General features: G+C 51.6%; 1 long non-coding RNA gene across 1 annotated transcript in view; it reads right to left on the bottom strand.

Annotated features, from left to right (window-relative positions):
* The window catches only part of LOC137423024 (uncharacterized), a 72,358-nt gene that overhangs the window by 57,057 nt on the left and 7,035 nt on the right, over positions 1-8,266 (bottom strand). Inside the window, exon 2 of the long non-coding RNA XR_010983618.2 lies at positions 1,158-1,255. This is a non-coding gene — a long non-coding RNA (uncharacterized LOC137423024). The remainder of the gene's footprint in view (positions 1-1,157; positions 1,256-8,266) is intronic.

Raw genomic sequence — 8,266 nt, 5'->3', positions numbered from 1 at the left:
AGCAGAGTTGAAGGATAAAATAAAGGGAGACTAGGACAAACAAAGGCTATAGGGAGGAATGGGATGGACAGGATGGATACAGAATGAAACTTATCCCTCCCCCTCCCCCTCCCCCCCCCCCCCACTCCTCTCTCTCTCCCTCCCTTCCTTCTTCCCGTCCCCTCCCTCCCTCTCTCCATCCCCACCCTCTCTCACCTCTCTCTCTCTCTCTCTCGTCCACAGTCTTTTAATGTTATTTTTAGGTCACAATGGTAAGTGGAAGTTTTTATTTAATTAAATGACCACCTTACACTGCAAACTTTGCTCAAAGACTTTAAGTATAGGCTACTGTTATTAACAACACTGACATGGTTTGTTCAAGTTTGTGATAAACCTAAGGTCGTATCTTAAACAATGAACCGATTCCATATTGTATTTATATGTTTAAAATGCATCTCCTTTGGTATCGTGCTATTCTTCTGGTTGAATGTTGAGCTTTGCCAGAGTGCAGAGCTTTTCAAATGCAGCACGGGAAGCAGCCGCCAGAAAATGGGAGACAGCTGAATGTGCGAATGCACAAACGCACGGACAGACACCACGGTTCGCATTATATAGTATATTATATAGGATGGGCTGTCTTCTCAGATGGGAAAACTCGATTGGACATTTAATTTACAATGATGTACATTTCATGACTATAATTTTATTATCAACTACTTGAGTCCAAAGTACTTCTCTGATACAATTTTTGTGGTACACAATGTGCAACCTCACCATTTATTGGACTCCATTTAAATTGTCCAAATAAGTTCTCAAGCGTAGTAAAGGGAAGTCGGTTAAAGTCATAAAATCTTCATTATTGAGTATGGCCTATAACAGTGTAAATACTCCCATCTGAGCACTTAGCTCATGATGCTGTGAACTCGGGTTGAAATCGAAAATGCAATGATAGTTTATCTATTGTCACCTAATAACCTTGTAGTTCATGTAAAGATATATTGTTTTCTAATAACTTTGTCCTACATATCTACCATCGCTTCTTTAATGGACCGCTTTCTTGTGGGGTGGTCCATTAACGTTTTTGGCCCAAGTCTTTCACGAACCTGCTCGCCAGACCTGATGTTCCAGTGAAGGCAACAGGATTTTGTAACTTAGCCAAGTTCCAGGCTATAACTCACCGACACTTCTTGAAGGACATTGTGGGATCTTTAATGTCCACCAACTAATGCCAGCAGATGGGACGTCCAGTTGAACGTTCATTGATGTATCACCTTACCTGCAAGACACCAGAGGGAGAGTTTATAGCTGGGCTAAGATTCAAACCCAGGCTAGATAGTTCAAAGTATTCAAATCTACAACCAGATATCTCAGAGGTTCGCCTACTACCAAGTGAGCTATCCTGCTGTTGCTTTGCCCAAAAAACCCCATCGTTTGATGGTGAATGTACACACACACACACATATACATACATACATACATGCACGCATATATATTGTTACGGACGCGGTTAAAGATGTTATATTTGCCGAGCGAAGGCTCCGCGACCGAACAGTTATTCCCCGACTAATACCCGATTTGCCCCAAACTTTGGCCGGATCGCGCCACCGCTATTCAATCGGGAAAACTCTAAAGCGACCGAATGCAAAGAGGAAAACGAAGGCAAAGAAAGGTTTGGAAATACTACTAAATTTATTTACTATTCACACACATAAGCAAAAAGACAGCAGTCACGTTTATTTACAAGCACATGAGACGCAGGTGACACAGTGAAAATACTAGCTTATACAGACTTATTGTTACTACCCAGGGACAAGACAAAAGACAGACTACGAACACACTTACACGGGGAATGATGATAGGACTGGCGGGAGATGGATGGCTGGCGGGATAGGGAGGTCCAACTAGTCCTGCCCCGATCGACTCGTTGGGCAGCCGCCGCCCCTTCGTGGCCCTGCTCCAAACTGCCGTCCAGGCCTCACGCTGCTGTGGCTGCAGTTGCGGTGGCTCGATTTGCAGCTCAACTCTGGACTTCTCTCACAGTTTCGGTGGCTCGATCTGCAGCTCAACTCTGGACTTCTCTCGCAGTTTCGGTGGCTCGATCTGCAGCTCAACTCTGGACTTCTCTCGCAGTTTCGGTGGCTCGATCTGCAGCTCAACTCTGGACTTCTCTCACAGTTTCGGTAAAAGCTCATCATCTCTTTTGGACCTCCTCTCGTCTCCCTGTAAAAGCTCATCTTCTCTTTTGGACCTCCTCTCGTCTCCCTGTAAAAGCTCATCTCCCTTGGGGAACGCCCTGCCGTGGGTTATATAGGCCCCGCCCCTCAACCTTCGCGAACCTCCTCGATGTTTCTTTCCACACCCTCTCCAAGTCCAACCCCTTGTTCGTGGTTGGTTGAGTGGGGCTGACTCACTCCTCCCCTCTATGACGAGGTGGGGACCCGCCTTTCTTCCCCAACCCTGCCTAGTGGTCAATGGCGGATGAAGGGAAAACCGCCCAAAATGCAGTTGGCAATGCGAATGGCAATTGACGAAAAGGGGGAATGGAAGTTTTGGGAGTGGGAATGAAGGGAATCTATCTCTTTCACTGGTGCAATGGAGTATTCCAATTAATGGGAGACACAGCCTTACCCTAAAACACATAATAAGATATAAGCTATCGAACAGGGGTATTCTATGATTAGCTGTGGTGTGGGTGCTCTATGGACTAATTATGGGACGCCCTTTGACCTTTACATAGCTCCGGAGGCAGGAGGCGCAGAATAACAATAATAATAATAATACAGCACACAATCAAAAAAAATACAGTCCTCATCTCCGCAACAATATATATATATTGTTGCGGAGATGAGGACTGTATTTTTTTTGATTGTGTGCTGTATTATTATTATTATTGTTTATTCTGCGCCCCCCTACCTCCGGAGCTGTGTAAAGGTGAAAGGGCATCCCATAATTAGTCCACAAGCATACACGTCAGCCAAATAATAGAATACCCCTGTTTGATAGTTATCTCTTATTCTGTGTTTTAGGGTAAGGCTGTGTCTCCCATTAATTGAAGTACTCCATTGCACCAGTGAAAGAGAATAGATCCCCTTTCATTCCCATCCCCAAAATCTACATCCCCTTTCGTCATTGCCAAGCCTCGATTCTCAATTACCTCCCCTCCAAAACCACCATTGAACATGTGCTCGAATCGGAGAAGAAAGGCGTGCCCGCCTGTCGTCATCAAGGGCGGAGCCAGAGGGTCGCGCGACCAACCAGGGCCGAGGTGAGCACCCCGATGAGCGTGTCCAAAAGGCCGGCGGCTTAATCGCCGGAGGCGTTATAAAGGCGCGCACGCAGGAAGCAAGTGAGTTGGTCACCAAGAGAGAGTCGTGAGGAGTCAGTCAGTGGAGTCGGTGGTCAGTTGGTTGCGTTGGTTGCGGTGAGGAGTCGGTGGTGGTGGTCAGTTGGTGGCGTTGGTTGCGGTGAGGAGTCGGTGGTAAAAAGTGAGTGGACCAAGAAAGAGTTGAGGGGTTGGACCAGATGAGTCGGGGAAGGCCTGGCAAAGCACGCGACGTCCACAGCAGCCACAACAGCAGCTTGGGGGCCTGAATGGCGGTTTGGAGCAGGGCCGTGAAGGAACGGCGGCTGCTAAACGCACCGGTTGTGCTGCAGGACCCCCTTGGACCTTCCTCTCCCTCCAGCCATCCACCTCCTGCCATTCCATCCTTCTTGTGTACGTGAGTTTGTTCTGTTTGTTCTGTCCTGGGTTAATTAAGTCTGTATAAGCTAGTATTTTCACTGTGTCACCTGCGTCTTATGTGCTTGTAAATAAACGTGACTGCTTTCTTTTTGCTTATGTGTGTAAATAGTCAATAAATTCAGTAGTATTTCCAAACCTTTCTTTGCCTTCGTTTTCCTCTTTGCATTCGTCGTTTTAGTCTTTTCCCTCATTGAGCAGCCGCGGTGCGATCTGGTCAACGTCGGGTGGAATCGGGTTCTAATCGGGGAGTAACTGTTCGGTCGCGGTTGGACCATCCGCTCGGCCCATCATACCATCTAAACCGCGATCAGTAACAATTGGTGTCTGGGAGTGAGATTCGGGGCCCGAACCAAATTTTTAAAACATCTAAAAAAAAAATTTGGTCAAAATTTGGAGCGGACGAAATTTGTTTTGTTTTAAAGCAAAACCCGAATTTTGAAATCGCGCCATGGCTGGTCAAGGCGACGGGATGCCGGTGGGAGAGATAGACGGGGTAGAATCGACCCAGGACCTCGGGGAAATGTATGTGGAGGAAAGGGCGGAGGAGAAAAATGGCAATGTGGTTGCGGAGGTTTCAGACGCACAAAATGGCGCTCTCGCGCACGTGGTTGAGGGGGCCACGGTCGCGGAACCAATGAGCGCGGCCCAAATACAAGCCTTCATGGCCCAATTCATGGTGGAAATGCAGAAAAAAAACGACAGTATGGAACAAATGGAAAGCAGAATGATGGGGGCCCTTATGGGGGTAATGAGGGACGAAACGAGGGGTACCAATGCCCAAATTGGGGGTTAGACAAGAAATTTGGGAAGTTAGACAATAATTTTGAGGGGTTAGACAACGGGATAAAAGAGGTGAAACATGGGTTAACGGGGGTGGAAAATAGAATGGCTGCCCAGGAGAATCAGATAGAGGGGATGAAAAATGGGTTAATGGGGCTAGAAAATAGGATGGAGGACAAATTGCGGGAAATAGGGGAGCAATCCGCCCGAGAAATTAAACAAATGTGAGAGCAGATAGAGGAGGTAAAAATCAGGGTAGAAACCCAATTGGATGCTCAGAGGGATGAATTGGGACAGATGAGGGTGGCATCTACAAAGGAGATGGAGGAGATGAAAGAGGAGATACGACGAGGTGTGAGTGAGGAGGTCTCGGGGCTACGCGAGGAGGTAAAGCGAGGTGAGAAGCGTATGGAGAAAGAGGTGAGAAATAATACGGCTAGGTTACAGGGGGGAATAGAGGGTCTGACGAAGGGAGTAGAACAGCTGACAGTCGGACAAAGGGAACTAGCGGACCAAGTGGAAAAGAACACTGCAATCATCGGGGGTTTAAAAGCGACACAAAAGGACATTAAAAACGAATTAATAGCAACACAAAAGGAATGTCAGATGGTACATGAGGGGTTGACGAAGAAGTTGGAGGAGGTGACAGAAGTAATGGAGACGAAGGACCGAGAGGTGAGGACGCACATAGAAACGGTTAAGGTGGCGTTAGAGGAAGAGATAGAGGGGGCGCACCGGGAGATGAAGGAGGTAAAGGAAAAATTAGAGGAGGTGGAAGAGGGGGTGAGTGAAATTAAGAAAAGACGGAGGGAAACTAAGAGGGAAATAAAGGAGGAAGTCATGGAATATGTACAAGGTCTGTGTTCAAATCATGATGAGGTGCTCACTAACCAAATAAAAAGTTTGCAGGTGGCAGAGGAGGTGCGACGACGAGGTACGGAGGTGAGTGGCAATGTATATGATGTGAGGGGAGAGTCAGTCGGCTTGGGGGGTGGTGGAGACCCGGGTGTTCGTGAGGGACCAATGGTAAGATGTATGACTGGTCCGGAGTGGATGGACAGGGGAGGTGTGCAAGGAGGGGTGGCTATGGGGAGTGAGGGGGTTGCTGGTGAGCAAGGATGTGGGGGTATGGCGTGGGTAGCGGGTTGCGGAGGGGCGACCCAGGCATCGACACCAGGAGGGGTAGTGTTTGGAGGGACGGGGGACGCGCGGGAGCCCCCCGGGAATAGCGTACTGTGGGAGCCCGAACGGGTTGGTCCCGCGTTGATCCCGCAAGGAGTGGCGCGCGGGGTCCGACCTTCGGTCGCCCACAAGGTCCCACTCGCGCCGTATGACGGCAAGAGTGATTTGAGGGCGTACCTGGCGCAGTTTGAGTACGTGTGTAAAGGCAACGGTTGGAATCCGGACGAAGGTGGAGTACACCTGGTGGGGGCACTGCGCGGTGCGGCGGCGGAGGTGCTGACGGCTTTACCACCGGGTGCTCTCACCCTGCCAGCTCTCCGTGCGGCATTTAATTAATCGGTTCGGCATTGAACAGCAAAGCGAGCTTGTTAAAGCCCAACTTGCGCAGCGAAAACGCAAGCCCCAGGAGACCATCGGGGAACTTGCTCACGATATTCGCCGCGCGGTCGGGATTGCACACGCGGACATGGCAGCGAGTTCGCAGGAAAGCGTGGCGCTGGATCACTTTATTCAGGCCCTTCCGGATCTGGAGCTCCGGCAACAGCTCGCCATGTGGCGCCCGCAAACCATGAGTCAGGCGGCCGACGCTGCAGCCCGTTGGGAAGCAGCGAGGCCCCTGGCCCGGGGAGGCGAGCGCCACGCAGTGGCGGTGCGTCAGATGGGGCCCGTGATGGGGGGCGGCCCCCCAAGGGGGCCCGCCCCCGACGGGGGCCCTGACCTGGAGAGCATGGTCCGGAGGTTAGTGGATCGGCGCCTGGCGGGACCTGGACCATGGCAGGCGGCCCCAGCGGTGGCACCCGGTAGTCCCCGACAGAGTACCCCAATTCGGACATACAGGGGGGGGAATTTGGAATACCGGAGGCCAGCACCTTACCAGGTGAGGTGCTATAATTGTGCTCGGATGGGTCACCGTGCATGGGAGTGTCGAGCTCCGCGCCGGGACGTTTCCCGCCAACCGATGCCCTCAACTCCGCCCCGTATAGATCGGCCTAGCCGACCTCAGACACCCCCCCGCCAGGACCCGGGAAACTAGAACGTGCCGGGCATGCAGGGCGGTGTTCGGCAGTAGGGGATGGGGAGAAGCCCTCGTTGACGCGACAGGTCATTCATTGTGGCCGAATTGGGACGGGTAGTTTGACAATTCGGTGCAAAATTGCCGGCGTGGGGGTAGACGCCGTGGTGGACACGGGAGCCAGCGCCACGATCATCAGCCCCGTGGTCCTTAATTCGAGTGCAGACGGCTGGGGTAAAATCCAGCGTCTGGAAAATCATAGTTTGCAGTTGGCTACCGGGGCAACGGCTCCGATCATAGGGCTTGGTTTTGTGACCCTCAAGTTGGGATCGGTAAAGCAAGAGATAGAGGTTTGGGTGGCGGAGGTGTGCGACCCATGCTTAATAGGGTTGGATTTGTTGACTGCCAGCGGTTGTAAAATCGACTTGAGTCGGGGGATCCTGCGATGGGGAGTGGAAGAGCTACCATTGGAGGGGGTGAGCACGGCCGAGAGGGTGGAGCTGGAGGCTCCTGAGGCCGTGACCATCCCTCCGGGGGCCGAGGCCATAGTGCCGGCCCGATGGTCAGCTCGCCCGACATGGCAGGAATCCTGCGGCCTGGTCGAACCGGTGGCAGCGCTATCCATACCTGGTTTAATCGTGGGCCGCACCCTTGTAAAAACGGACGGGCCGGTGGTGGCCGTCCGAGTAATTAATATTAGCACAGAACCACGCACTATAGTGAGGGGCACGAAGGTAGCTGGCTGCACCCCAGTTAGAGAAGTCGCGTCAGTGAGGGGCGAGAACGTCCAGCCGAGCCGGCCCCAGGGGGAGCCTTCAATAAGTTCTAGGAATTGGCCCGATCCCATTTGCGAGATGGTAAATCGTAGTAGTGTAGAGTTGGGAGGTACCCAGAGGGAGGCCTTACACAAACTGGTTGGGTCCCATTTGGACCTCTTCTCCTTGTCCACCGAGGATATTGGACGTACGGGCCTGGTGAAACATCAGATCCACACCGGTGAGGCCCGGCCTATTCGTCAGGCCGCCCGACGGCTCCCTTGGAGCAAGAGGGCGGAAGCTGACGAGCAGGTTGAAAAAATGCTCGACGCAGGTGTGATCGAGCCCTCAGGAAGTCCTTGGATGTCACCTGTTGTGCTGGTCAAAAAGAAGGATGGGACCACGCGGTTCTGCGTGGACTATCGCCAGCTAAACAACGTGACACTCAAGGACTCATATCCCCTGCCAAGGATTGATGACACCCTCGATGCCGTTGCGGGCTCAAATTGGTTCTCAACTTTGGACCTCAAGAGTGGGTATTGGCAGGTGGAGATGGATAGGGCAGGGAAGGAGAAAACGGCATTTTCCACAGGTAAGGGACTGTATCAGTTTACTGTGATGCCGTTTGGTTTGTGTAACGCCCCCGCCACCTTTAAAAGATTGATGGAACATGTACTAGGCGGCATGCCATGGCAATCATGCCTGGTGTACCTGGATGACGTCCTAGTACATGCCAAAACGTTCCCCCAGGCAGTAGCTAATTTGGACCAGGTGTTCGGGTGCCTCAGACAGGCAGGGTTGAAGCTGAACCCGAGT

This window comes from Myxine glutinosa, chromosome 3 (genome assembly GCF_964187855.1).
Source record: "Myxine glutinosa chromosome 3, kmMyxGlut1.1, whole genome shotgun sequence".
Classification (NCBI taxonomy): Eukaryota; Metazoa; Chordata; class Myxini; order Myxiniformes; family Myxinidae; genus Myxine; species Myxine glutinosa.
Note: the sequence above shows the minus strand (reverse complement) of the source record. Positions and strands in the feature narration are given on the sequence as shown.